Source organism: Spermophilus citellus (assembly GCF_964194105.1).
Source record: "Spermophilus citellus genome assembly, chromosome: X".
NCBI lineage: Eukaryota > Metazoa > Chordata > Mammalia > Rodentia > Sciuridae > Spermophilus > Spermophilus citellus.
Window position 1 is genome coordinate 67049186 of NC_138190.1, and position 13681 is coordinate 67062866.

Consider the following 13681-nt stretch of genomic DNA (forward strand, 5'->3'; position numbering starts at 1 on the left):
TTTCCCGAGGAGTCCTTGTATACCGAAATAAGTTCATTATTGTTTTCTTCCACTTGTTCTTGCCAAGAATCATTTGGGTCTCCAGGTCGAGGTTCTGTTCAACAACTTCACCATTCTTTGAAGTGTGCTCCTCCTCTGTTTTCTCATCTTTCTGGCTTAAGGTTCTGTGAGACCCTTCAGTTTGTGATCTTTTGCTGCCCACACAGAGAAATTCCTGATTCATTTCTAAAACCCAGCCTGCTACTTCTTGGACTTTGCCTGGACTATTAGAAGATGTGACAGTTTTCACATTCAAGAATTTAGATAGCCTTTTAGAAATATTGCTGATGGTGGAGACACTGTTTTAGAGAAAAGTCCTGGTGCTGAGAAAGTGGGTTGGTTTCCTTCCTCCTTGGCACTGAGGCAGTAACTGTGGAAGGCTCCTGCTCAAAAATGAGAAGAAGCAGTGGTAGTGTGGCTACAACCAGAGGATGGTTCTGTTCATCTCCCTTTCTTCTTCCTGGGTGTCTTGCTTATTTATGCTTTTTCTGTGCCACTTTTTTTTTTTTTTTTTTTTTTTTTTTTTTTTTTTTGGTAGTGGTGGTGCTAGAATTGAACCCAGGGCCTTATAAATGCTAGGCAAGCATGCTTTATCACTGAGCCACATCCCCAGCCCATGCCCTTTTTTTTTTTTTTTATGTTTTTCTAGTTGTTGATAGACCTTTATTTTATTTCTTTATATGTGGTGCTGAGAATCAAACCCAGTGCCTCACACATGCCAGGCAAGTGTGCTACCACTGAGCCCCAGCCCCAGCCCCCCATGACTTTTTTTTTTAAATACATATTCTTTTAGTTGTCAGTGGATCTTTTATTTATTTATTTACATGTGGTGCAAGGATCCAACCCAGGGCCTCACACATGCCAGGCAAGCACTCTATCACTGAGCCACAACTCTAGCCCATGATTTTGTTTTTATAGTTTACCTTGGTAGGAGGCTGTGAGGGAGGGCAGGAGTAGATTAACTCCCCAAAGACCTGCAGAAGAGCCAGGGGTCTGGTGACTGACCAAGGGAAAAGACCCCTAAGGATATTGAGGAGAAGGGGGACAGTAAGAAACCGGAGAGACACTGATCCTACTCTCCCTGCTTCACATTAGGATCCCCACACTCAAGAGTGAGGGTGGCTCCTGAGCTGGGGTAAGGTATCATACAATCCAGGGTGACATGCTACAGGCCCAGGAAGGTATTCCAGGCAGCAGACTGGAGAGAAGCAATGACTCAGCTTGGCGCCACTTTCACTGTGTTCCAGCAGTTGAGGCTGCCACGTGGACTCCTCTCCCTACACCTTGTGGATTTTTGCGCTGTGACTCAGGCAGAGCCAGAAATCCCAGCCCCTCCTCAGGGTCCACTTACTAAAGAGGAAGTCCCCAGCCTAGGCTGGCAGTAGCAGCCTCCCTGGTGCCCTGCTGCTGGCTCTGTTAAGGGCTCTGACAAAGGCTCTGGCTTGTGCAGGGCAGCTGGGGAAAAGGGTGACGCCACGGCGTCTCTGGTCCGGGTTAGCGCTGAGGTGTAGGCTGCTCTCCACTGCTCCCTGGCTCACAGCACTCTCCAGCAGCAGCCATGGAGCTATGAGCTCATCAGGCTCCTCCCTCTCTGTAGGTTTCCCGCCTTGACAAAGAGGGGTGGGGGCGGGGAGAGCGGCGCCTACTGATGACACAATCACCCAGCGACCGCTCTCCTCCCCCGCCCTCTGCCTTCCGCCTGCAAGGACATTTTTATAATTTTTTTTTTTTTTGAGAGAGAGAGAGATAATTTTTTTTTAATATTTATTTTTCAGTTCTCGGGGGACACAACATCTTTGTTGGTATGTGGTGCTGAGGATCGAACCCGGGCGCACGCATGCCAGGCGAGCGCGCTACCGCTTGAGCCACATCCCCAGCCCCAGAACATATTTAAATGAGAGCTATGTTGCATCTGAGATTAGGAAATACAAAAAAACCTTGACTTTATATGTACTTCGTATGTGTGTCAGACATGGCTGCCTGGAAGAGGGTGTTCTTAACGTATCCCGATTCCTGGACATAAACAGCATGACTTTTTTAGTTTATTAACTATTGTTTAGGGAGGCTTTAAGGATGGAATCAAAGTATTAAGGTTTGGGTAAAGCACCATAAAGCATTTTTTATTTCTTAAAAACGATTGTATCGGTGCATTATAGTCACACGTGATACTAGAGTTTATTTTCACATAATCATGCATGCATGGAATGTAATTTGCTCCATTTTAGTCCCAGGTATGCCCTCTTTCCCTCTGCTAGCCTCTCATTCATTTTACTTGCTTATTATTTCAGATTTAAGAAGACCAAATTGGCCTGTCAATTGAGAAAACAGACACTAGCGTCAATTTCTTCTTGATTAGCTAGGTATGTTTATATGCTCAAAAGTCCTGTATTAACTTAATAGAGCTGTTGAACTGTTTTAACCCAGTGTAAATGGGATTCCATTTTATCAAGCTAATTTATAGATGCACAAGCTTACTTCAGTATATTCTTTGTGTCAGAGTATATATGACCAATATAGAAATTTTTGCAACAGTGAGTATTATGAGTGTGGGAAGGCAGCCATAGCCATTTTTTTTTCTGTATTATATTTAGTTACCTGTTAAAGGTTGAAAGCTGCAGAATTTTTAAAATGGAATCCCAGGTGTACCAATTTGGAGCCCCAGTATTATTAGCCCAGTGAATTTTTGTCAATTGGTGTAGTTTATCAAAAGTTAGTGTTTAGACACACAGTCGATCAGTACTTTGTTTTTCCCTTTTTCTCAGGTGGAGGCTTCATCTGGGAGAGGCAGGATGGAGCCAAGAGACCAGGCAGCCCGTGGAGTCTAATGGGACGCCTCCATGGGTCATCCATCCTGGGTGACAGCCATTGGCAGGAGCTATGGGGTTCTGCATGGGAGGCTGCATCCTGTCCCTGGCCTCCCAGCTCACCAGCTGGCCCCGGGGCGGCCCAGGACAGCAGGCAGAGGCTTAAGGATCAAGTTCAGCAACAGCCAAACAACTCAGCTAGGATTTACCTCTAAATAAAATACAAAATGGAGCTGGGGATGTGGATCAGTGCCCCTGAGTTCAATCCCCTGAGAGACAAGTAAAAAGCAGTAAAATCCAAAATGACAGCCAAATACTGAAATTTTCTTTTTTTTAAAAAAATTTTATTGTTGGTTGTTCAAAACATTACATGACATGATATTTCACCCTTTGATTCAAGTGGGTTATGAACTCCCAGTAAAATCCAAAATGACAGCCAAATACTGAAATTTTGATAAACAGAAATACTTAAAACTTGAAGTCATCACACTGCATATGGTTTGCTCTGACTTTCCAGCAAATTAGGAGCTTTTGGAAGCAGGAACATCACAGGTTCCAGGTCAAGGAGGCAACTAAAAGAGAACCTGACTCACCAATAGAGTCCCCCCAGTTCAATCCCCAGTCTCCTGTCTCCCAGCCCCCAAAGCCCTACAGTAAAATACAAAATGGGGCTGGGGATGGAGCACAGTGGTGGAGCGCCCCTGAGTTGAATCCCCAGTACCTAGCTGAAGGTTTTGTATCCAATCTACAGTAACCCCCCACTGCTATCTGTACTTTTGCTTTCCCTGGTAATAGTTACCTGAGAATACTGGTCCAGAAATATGAAATAAAAATACCAGAATAAGAGCAAATACAACTAAAAAATTTTTAGAAATTGAAACTAAGAATTAACAAAAAATGTGACAGAGACACAAAATGAACACACATTTTTGGAAATCTGCAGCGTTTTTAATTTTGAGACAGGTTTTCTCTAAATTGCTGAGGGCCTCCTTAAATTGCTGAGGCTAGAATTCCAGGTTTGGGATTACAGGTGCGCTTCAAGGCATCAGACTGGAAAAATGGTTTCCACAGTCTTGTTCCACTTTGTGGGAGACCAACCTTGCCCATGACTGAGTCACACTCCCTGGCTCAGCGCTGAGGGGCTCAGTCACAGAAATGTGGCAGAGCTTTCCCCACCCTTCTTGAAAGGTGTTTTAGTGTCTCCTGCATGGGTGTGTCTTGCTACAGCCCCATGGGTGAAGCTATGCTCACCTGTTCCTTTGCAATATAACCCTGTTTATGATAGAATCTTCCATGTGCCTTGTGTTCCCTTCTCTTATTGTGCCCTTGGGTATGGCCTACCCAGGTGTCAGTCAACCTGCTGACAGTGGACATCATGAAAGACTCAGCCCCTGAAACCTGAGCCCTTGGCCTGATTTGAATAGCTTCTCCTCAATAAAAGGGGTCAGCAGGTTCTCACTCTTCCTGTGTACCCTGACCTTAGAGCCATCACAGCCACCCCCAAAGAAAAAGGTACGTGTATCTCTTGCGTGGTTATTTTGCGCAGTCCAATTAGCCCAGTTTTCCTGGAGTGACCCTTGAACCTTAGAGTTGCAAGAACAGAAACCCGGCACCATTCAGTAATGCCACAGATTTTCAATTTGTAAAAAATGCAATATCTATAAAGTACAGTAATGCAAGGCATTAGAGAAGACATGGAGAAAAAGGAACCCTTGTGCACTGTGAGAAACTAAATACAGCTATTACAAAAAACAATATACATGACTCAACACTGACCCAGCAATCTAAAGGGTATATATCCAAAGGAACTGGAATCAGTATGCCAAAGGAAATCTGCATTCTCACATTCACTGCAGAATTATTCACAATAACTAAGATATAGATGTTCATCACATGGTTAGATAGTGAAAACAGAGGGGAGTTTTTTTTTTTTTTGGTAGGGGAGGGAGTATTGAATACTGTTTGGCCTTAAAAAACAAAATCCTGTCATCTGTGACAATAGGGATGGAGCTGTACCTCAAACTATGTGAGGCAAGCCAGACATAGAATGACAAATACCACATAAACGTAAACTCACAGAAACAGTATAAAATTGTAGTTGTCAGTTGGGTTAAGGTATATGGGGGTAGGGGTGTGTGTACACATCTGCAATCCCAACAGCTTTGGAGGCTGAGGTATTAGATATAATCTTATACAAATGCTTTGAACTGGAATTTATTTTCCATAAAGACAATGTTCACAATATTCTTGAAGAAATGATGTTGAAGAATGGTAGTGGAGACTGACATATCAGACAAAATAGTGAAAAAATATTAACTTCAATTTTTTCCTGTGAACAGGTCATACTTTTAATTTTGGATAAGTGTGGTTAGTACTGGGGATTTGAACTGAGGGCCTTGCATATGCTAGAGAAGTGCTATACCACTCAGTTTCCAAATGGGCCATCCTTTGTGCCTTGCAATTGTGTATGTCTGTGTATGAAAACTGTTCATATAAACTACATAATGCTTTATCATTATAATGCAATTATTCTGGAAATAAAAATAAAATTCTCCCTCTCTCCAGTGTTTGTTCTTGGTGCCTTTTATGGGTTGCAGTTGCTTTCAACTGAAAGGTTACATTGTTTTCAGGTCTTTCCTGGGCACAGGTAACCCTGGTCATCATGCTCATGGGTCTTTTTTTCTCCAGTAGATGCAGTAACTTTCCTAAACCTTTATTCACTCACATACCTCTTTCTCCATACTCCTCTAGATTCCAGAGTTCCAAACGGGATGATTCTGAGTTTCTTCAGCTTCAGTGATTGTTTCACTAGATGATCAGATCTTAATGATATTACTCCCTGTCCCCAACATTTAATTGAATTATGGAAATTTTTAATCAAACAAAGATGAAAGAATATTATATTGCACTTTGATATATTTCAAAGTAAATGGACACTGGCACATATATATCATTGAGTTCAATATTTATTTAAAGTACTTTTAACTTTCATGCCAAGTATACATACAATGAATTGCCAAATTTGACATATTAACTTTCTACTTCTTTCTGATAAACTAGATAAATCTCTCCCAACATCCAGTTATGCCCTTGAGGGATACCATAAATGTTGTGCGTGAGAACAATGTTTGACTAATGTATCACTAATGAGGTTCACAAGATTTGGGCCTACTTAGAAGCCAAGGAATACGACTCAAATTTTTCATCTGATGATTCCGCACAAAATCCAATATTGACTTGCAAACCTTCAGAGATCAGCATTGTACCAGTTAAGAAAATAATCTGTTCCATTTCTGTACAACTCAAGAGTATTCAAGGGTCCAAATCACCTTTGGTGATTTATGAATGGTTTTTTTTAACCAACCCTGCTTTGCCAGTGCAGCAACTGAACCAAAAAATCACTTACTTTGTGGGGCAACATAAAATACCACGCAGACACGGAATACCTTTTTATAAGCTTCAGGATGGCTACCCCAGCTCAGGATGGCTGGCCTCAGGCTCCCACAAGGGTGGATTGTCTGTTCTGGAGTTGGCTTCTTTGAGGGATGCTGTTTCTTAGAACATTCTGTCCAAAAGAGGGTAGGATACAAAGAAACAGGTGAGTGCAAGTTAACCCCACCAGGTGACATGTACTGGAGCCATGCCTCATTATCTGAGCAGAGGAGTTATGACAGCCTCATGTAATTCTAGGAGACTATCCTAAAATATATCCACTAGTTTTAGACACCGTATGTTATACTGGCGATATATATAGTCTTTAATTTCTAGGGATCAACATGATTGATTGGGCAGTTTAGGTTTCTCCTATGCTGTCTTTCCTCAAATGATACTCCCAGACAACTTATTTACCATAGGCTCGATTATAGGTATGACTAAAGAAAATGGCAAAGCAAGTAAGCTAACACACACAGAAAAGATCGTTTTCAAGGTCTGGGATGGCCGTCCGATCTCAGGGGTCAGCTCTCTGAACTTAAGGGTCCATGGATCATTCTATCCCCCAAAGGGTAAAGGTATAGGATTATAAGGTATATATAGAATTACCTGAGTAGAGGTCAAGCCCAAGTTATTCCTGGGTGCTATAATTGTTCAGTATCTCTTGCTCAGGACTTTAGAAATACACACCCTTAAGTCTAGAGTGGCTCCTGACAGGACACTTCAAATGAAATACTTTTCTTTAACTCTTCTCTTTATTCTGGTCTGGAAATTCTACTTTTCCTTCAGTTCAGATCCCACTTTTGCTTAGCTTATTGTCACCAGGACCAGGGATATATGCTTTGGAGAGTTTCATGTTGCCACCTGGTGGTTATATCAGGCAGTGTCTATAGCAGGGATAGACAACCAGGTGTTTAAGGGAGAGTCAGTAATTGGAATGGTCTGGATCTTTTAAAAAAAGGAAACTTTGTGGGAGGTGGTGGTTGACACAAAAGGAATTCAAAATCAAGACTGGCACAGTAACTTGGCTCACATTTGTCTTTTATATGCTATTTGCAAATAACAGTTATTGGTTGCAGCAGGAATTTAGAATCACTACAGTGCATTTGATTGGTCCAAACAGATTATATAAATTGACCATGAAACTCCAAAAGTAAGAAAGTATTTAAAGGCCAAAGACTCAAAGTTTGAAAAGGACTAAGAGATCCTACTACTACTACTCTGAGCCTGTCTGTAGCATACCAACACACTCCTAAGCACTTCCAATTTCCATCAGACCCCAAGGGACTCTTGCAGGATCTCTCATACTCACCTACCAGAAGGGAAATGTTTACAAGAAGTTTCTCACTCATAACTTTTTGAACTCAAGAGTTTAGTGGTAGAGTTAGAAATGTGGTTGCAAGTGGTATTTGGGGGCACATCAAAGCAGTATGTACCCATTTCATGGATGAGAAATGTTGAGGTTGTGATTTTTGGACAGGAACTGAACCCTACTTGTGGTTTGAGTTCTTTGTAGTATGGTATTGTTTTGTTTGGATGTTTCTATTCAGTTTTTGATTTTTCATTTCTTTGTTCATTTTAACTGATCATAGCTTCCGGAAGAAGTCAGACATTGAATATTTTAGGCCACTCCTCTAACACACCCTTCCCCCTCCACGTCACTGAATTCTTTTAGCTGTGTAATCCTGTGGTGCAGCCATGTTTGGTCTTCTCGGGAGTTTCTTACACGTATGTTTCTCTTTATTTGCGGGTTTAAGGACCATTTTAGGGTTCTAGACCCCCCACTATGCGGGTCTTTTGCGGGTATTTAACAAAGATGGGAAATTGCATAAATTATTTTAAAAAAATTCCATGCTTTGTTATGTTATTTTGTTGCCACTTTCTCCTTGTTTTTCAGATTCTCGACTTATTGTTAGGTAATTGCCGCGCAATTTCCATTTTTTTGTTACATCTTTTCTTTGGAATACTTTTGGTTGACTTTTTGGTTGACCTTTTTTGGATTGATTTGGTTTTCTCCTCACCTTCCGTTTAGCCCATCGGGGCCCGGATACCTGGCCTATTTTTTTTTCCCTTTGCCCAACGGGGCTGTGGATACCTGCCTTTTATTTTTATTCATTTACTTTTTTAAATGTGCCCTTGGGGAGTGTGGATACCTACTCTTTATATGCATATTTTTTTATTCGCCCATCCGGGCTGCGGATACCTGCTGGGTCTGTCTCCTCTGAAAGACCGCCCATCCGGGGCTGCGGGATTAGCCCATCGGGGCCTCGGATACCTGCTCTTATTTTTTTTTTCTTTTTTGATTTGCCCATCGGGGCCTCGGATACCTGCTTTCTTTTTTTTTTTTTTCTTTTCTTTTTTATTTAATTTTGGTTGGCTCATCGGGGCCGCGGATACCTGCTTCCATTTTTGTTTTCATCTTCCATTGAGAAGGTTATGGGTCAGAATGTGCCGATGTCGTGGGTTATTGCAGTACCTGAATGATCCGGTTGTGTTGGTGTGTGAGCCGAACTTTGAGCGGGCATGCGGGCATGCTGGCTGTGGGCGCCATGTTGGCCTCGCTGCATGTGTGGGCTGAGGTCGCGTCAATTGTGCTAAATATACATGGAGGCAGAATGGATGCCCCACCCGACCCCCCTGCAGAGCGACAGTCATGTGCTTTGCATGAGGTATAAAGATTTTGGTGCTCGACCGTTCTGTAGGTGAAAGTGGAGGGCGAGAAAGCTGGGGCAGGGCTCAAAATGGCGGATTTGAAAATTGCTGCATTGTGTAGCTTGGCTTTGCCTTCTTGAACTGCACAAAATGGCGGATCCACTTTTTTCAAGTGGCGGGAAGGCCACATGACGTGGCAAGTCTTTGTTCTGAAGTAGCAAGGTGGTGATTCATTTTGCTGTTCCAAAAAAGCCTCTGCAAAAGTATAAAAGTACTTCCGGTTTTGTTTTTGTCATGTGGATTTCAGGGTGGATTTTGCTGCAGGGGCTTACCTGGTTGCTAACAGGGAGTTTGTTACATTGTTGACATGGCAGGGTTTTGGTTGATACAATCTAAAGTGGTTTTTGCAGAGGTGGTCCTGCTGCATTAAGATGGCTTTGCTTCCTTATGCTGCCAGAGAGAAAAATGGTTTGGCAGTGCTGGATTGCTCCAGGACCTAACCAATTGGAAATGCAAGTGGAATTGAATTGCACACAGCCAATTGAAGCATATGATTGAATTAGACTTGGGCAAAAGAATTGGAAAGGCTGTGCTGGTGGACCTTTCAAGGACACTTACCTTATGTGTGTCTCTCTACACTTATGCTCTTTGGCTCCATTTCAGCATGGCTCCTTGAAGTATCGGAAAGAAATCAGGATGGGCAGGATGAATTCCTGTTTTATTGTGATGGCCAAAGACTAATCTACTCCTTGGCCACTGGTCTAACCTGCACTGTGGCCAGGTTTGTCTGGTGTGGACAAGGTCAAGGACCAAAATGGATCTTAGATGGTCATTGAGCAACAAGTGTTGGAAGAGAAACCCCTGCATTCCTCAACAGGAACACTACCTCATGGCTAATGCTGGGGTCAGATTTTGATTTCAGTGAGAAGTCTGTGTGGCTTGCTAGTGTTTGAATTTAAATAAGAAGTGAGTATTTAGAGGCTTCATCTGTAGATTTCATTTTACTTAGCTTTAATGAGTTTTCATTCTAGGTTCTTCAGAGTTTGCAGGTTCTCCTATCATACTTTCCGAAAGAGATTCAAAGTCAGATTATTTGGCATTTAAAATATTTGCTGTTTTCTTTTTTTTTTAAACAATAGCTTATAAACTAAGACTTCACTTGTAGATTTCATTTTAGTCAGATTATTTAGCATTTAAAAAATTTGCTGTTTTTTTTTTTTAAAAACAATAGCTTAAAAACTCCTTCCCTTAAATCTGTCACATTGGACAGGAATAGTAAAAAACTTAAAAAGTTAAAGCAAGTGATTATTTAGAGGCTTCATTTGTACATTTCATTTTAGTCACATTATTTGGCATTTTAAAAATGTTTTTTTAAAACAATAACTTAAAAACTCCTTCCCTTAAAACTGTTGCATTGGACAGGAATAGTAAAAAACTTAAAAAGTTAATACAAGTGAGTATTTAGAGTCTGCATTTGTAGATTTTATTTTAGTCACATTATTTGGCATTTTAAAAATTTGTTTTTTTAAAACAATAGCTTAAAAACTCCTTCCCTAAAATCTGTTGCATTGGACAGGAATAGTAAAAAACTTAAAAAGTTAAAACAAGTGAGTATTTAGAGGCTTCATTTGTAGATTTCATTTTACTTACGTTTAATGAGTTTTCATTGTAGGTTCTTCAGAGTTTGCAGGTTCTCATATCATAATTTCCTAAAAACATTCAAAGTCAGATTTTAATTTGCTGTTTTTCTAAGAAAGAAAGAATGGTAAAAAAGTAAAAAAAAAAAAAAAAAGGAGTATTTGCTCTTGTTCTCCTGGGCTCAGCGGTAGCACGCTCCCCCCAGCACAGTATGCCTTGCACGTGGCTAGACTACTTGGCGATCTGCTCTTGGCAGGCAGGGCAGGCGCTCTTGAAGCTCTGCTTGCAAAGCTCCGCAAGGCTCCTCAAGGCTCCGGGGCCCCGCCCTGGGCCCTCAGTTTCCGGCCCTCTGTTTCCAAATCTCAGAAGCAGGTGAAATAAATAAAAAGTTTTAAAAAAATAAACAAAAAAGAAGGTCTACACTAGGACAGGCCTTGATTCTTCCCATTCATGATGCTGCACTAATTAATAACTATCTGGCAGAAAATTGGAGTATTAATGCCCACATATCCATCTTCTATGGTTTTCTGCTGACCCAACTCGTCCCCATCCTGCTGCCAGCTATACCTAGTCCTACCCTATTGCCACTGCCACTTAACAGAGCTCGCGAACTGGCGAGCCCGTGAGCTGGCGGGCAGACTGGTGCGAGGCCGCCGCAACCCCAACCTATATACAGCCCCAGGCCCCGCCCCAGTTCTGGCCCTGAGGAAGTCCCAACCCCCAAATCTCCCAACTCCCTTCCGGCCTGACCCCCATATCTCCCTAGTCCCTTCCGGCTGGACCCCCCACAGCCCCTGTCCAGCCCCAGCCCCAGCCCCGCCCCTGCCCCTGCCCCAGCCCCAGCCCCAGCCCCCTTCCCCCCAGGCCCAGCCCCTAGCCCCATCCAACCCCCCCAGGCCCAGCCCCCAGCCCCATCCACCAGCCCCATCCATCCCCCAGGCCCAGCCCCTGCCCCTGTCTCAGCACCTCCATCTCCCAACCCCAGCCCAGTTTCTGCCGTAAAGCAACCTCCATCTTCATGGATTGAGCTGGGTGCGCCATTGTTCATTTTGTTAAGACTGAGACCCTCTACCCCTAGCAGTATTCATTTTCAGTGCTGACTGCCCCTGTCACAAACTTGGTGCACCCAGTCCCCTTTGTCCACGGGTCCCATAACAACGAGTCCCTGACCCTATAAAGATGGGAAATGTTAATTAATTAATCAAGAGCTTCATATCAGAGAATGATTGCCCATAATTGAAGTTACTCCTCATCTTCTCAGCCCCCTATGTTAAGGAAGGAGAAACTATTGTTGAGATTGCCCCAGTAGTCACAGTCTCATTCTCAAACTACCTTTCCTTGGAATATTAATGGGTACGGTCATAATTGTTCTTGGTCCTACCTAAAACAGCCACCTATACTCTTTTCATTGCTGCATTGATCAGTAAGATACATAAAACCATCATTGCCTCTGCTCCTATATATTTGTTTAAGATGTCCCCTCTTGATGCCATTACTGCTGAGGAGTAACACTCTATCTGGGGTCTAGCACAATGAAAGTGGATTCCCATCCCATTCGATTTTCTGGGATACTGCTAGAAAGAGCAGATTATTAAAAGCGCAGCTATTTCGTAGTTAATTAATTTACACAGCTGTAGTTTTCCAGAGCCTTGTCCACTGGAAAGGGCCACTGTGTCCTCCTTGTACACTGTAACATGTGCTGTTCACCTCCAGTGCTCTTCACTTCATCCATGATGTCCATCACTACATTTGAGCACTAGCTCTGTCTACTCCCTTTATTTCAGCAGGGGATTCTTACTACTCAAGACCTCTGTACTAGGACAGTTTATGTGCACAATCCTAGTTGATTATAACAAAATCTTTGATATTAAGATCTTTGCTTAAATAAAGAGGGTGCTGATTACCTAAAGCTCCTTCTGAAACTATTATACAAAACTGCAGTTTTCTGTAAATTTGGGATCCCATCCTCTCAGGCTCCCTCTGCATTACTGCAGGGGCGACTTTGGACTGACAAAGTGCACAATTAAAATTGTGGTTCCATAAACTAAAGATTCCATCTTCTCACACCCTATTAGCACTGGGGCAGAGAGTGGAGCTAGTAAGGCCCTTTCCTTTGTACAGTTAATATATGTGAATGGGTTTTCCCCTCTTCCTGTGCACGGAGAAAATTTCTGGAATTCAGCAGTGGAAGACCTACCTTAACTTGAGACCTTTGCATTAGAATAGACAATGTGAACCATGGTAACTGACCACAATTATATCTTTCTGATCAAAGTCACTTGTTAATTTTTTACCTTACCCAGGACTATGAATAGGCAAAATTCCAATGCTAATGGTCCCACCCTTTAATTCCTCACTTCCTTTATATTTAAAGCAAGGAATGGAAGGATCCTTTTCTTGGGACTGCTAATTTATTTCCAGTTGATCCTGGTCTGTCCCAGTAAGCTAAAGTCTGGACTTCTGGGATTTATTATATAGCAGGGGCTGTGAGCACCAGAAGTCTTTCTGTTAGAATATGAAAGAGCAAAACTGCCCTAGGGCCCTATTCAATTATACCTCCCTCCTTGGCATAACAGCAGGGAGTGCTTTTATACTACTTAAAATGTGCATAATTAACAGTATTCTATGCCTACAATGTTAGAGTAAGATTCCATTTCTTTGCTTCAAGGCATCAATGTGGGGAGGCTTCTAAGTAGCCAAGATTTACTCTATTAAATGTTCATACATAATTTTTCTCCAGTAATATGCACCAGGTAAAGACCCCACATACTATTTACATTGTAGCTGGAGGTGCCTACTATGTAAGACCCTTAAACTAGCACAGTTAATGTGTACAGTCTTCGTTGTTCTGTACACATTCCCAGATGTCCAAAACTGTGCCTTTTGGATCAGAGTGCTGACCAACATAAAGCCCTTGTCCTGAGACTATAGATATATGTATATGGTCCTACAAGTTAGCTTTCTTTCTGTGACCCTTCACACCTTCTTTGGCTTACTGCATAAGGTACTGTTCACTTGAGGACCATTTTCAAAAACTATTAATGTACATAATGAAAATTGCCTTAGGATCCTCCCCTTTTATACTTTCTTTTAAGTACAGCAGTGGTGTTGGCCAT

General features: G+C 42.2%; 1 protein-coding gene and 1 long non-coding RNA gene across 29 annotated transcripts in view; one reads left to right on the plus strand and one right to left on the minus strand.

Annotated features, from left to right (window-relative positions):
- Window positions 1–13681, plus strand: part of LOC308639171 — a 247633-nt gene that overhangs the window by 167213 nt on the left and 66739 nt on the right. For 27 of the 28 annotated variants that reach the window (XR_014019992.1, XR_014019995.1, XR_014019996.1 and 24 more), the window contains 2 exons: window positions 2328–2399; window positions 2802–3427. This is a non-coding gene — a long non-coding RNA (uncharacterized lncRNA). Of the gene's footprint in view, window positions 1–2327; window positions 2400–2801; window positions 3428–13681 lie in introns of those variants that run through there. The other variant, XR_014019991.1, reaches the window with a different exon arrangement.
- CHIC1 (cysteine rich hydrophobic domain 1) overlaps window positions 10129–13681 on the minus strand; it is a 92205-nt gene continuing 88652 nt past the window's right edge. Inside the window, exon 9 of the mRNA XM_081277268.1 lies at window positions 10129–10636. The gene's annotated coding sequence lies outside the window, so the exon portion shown is untranslated. The remainder of the gene's footprint in view (window positions 10637–13681) is intronic.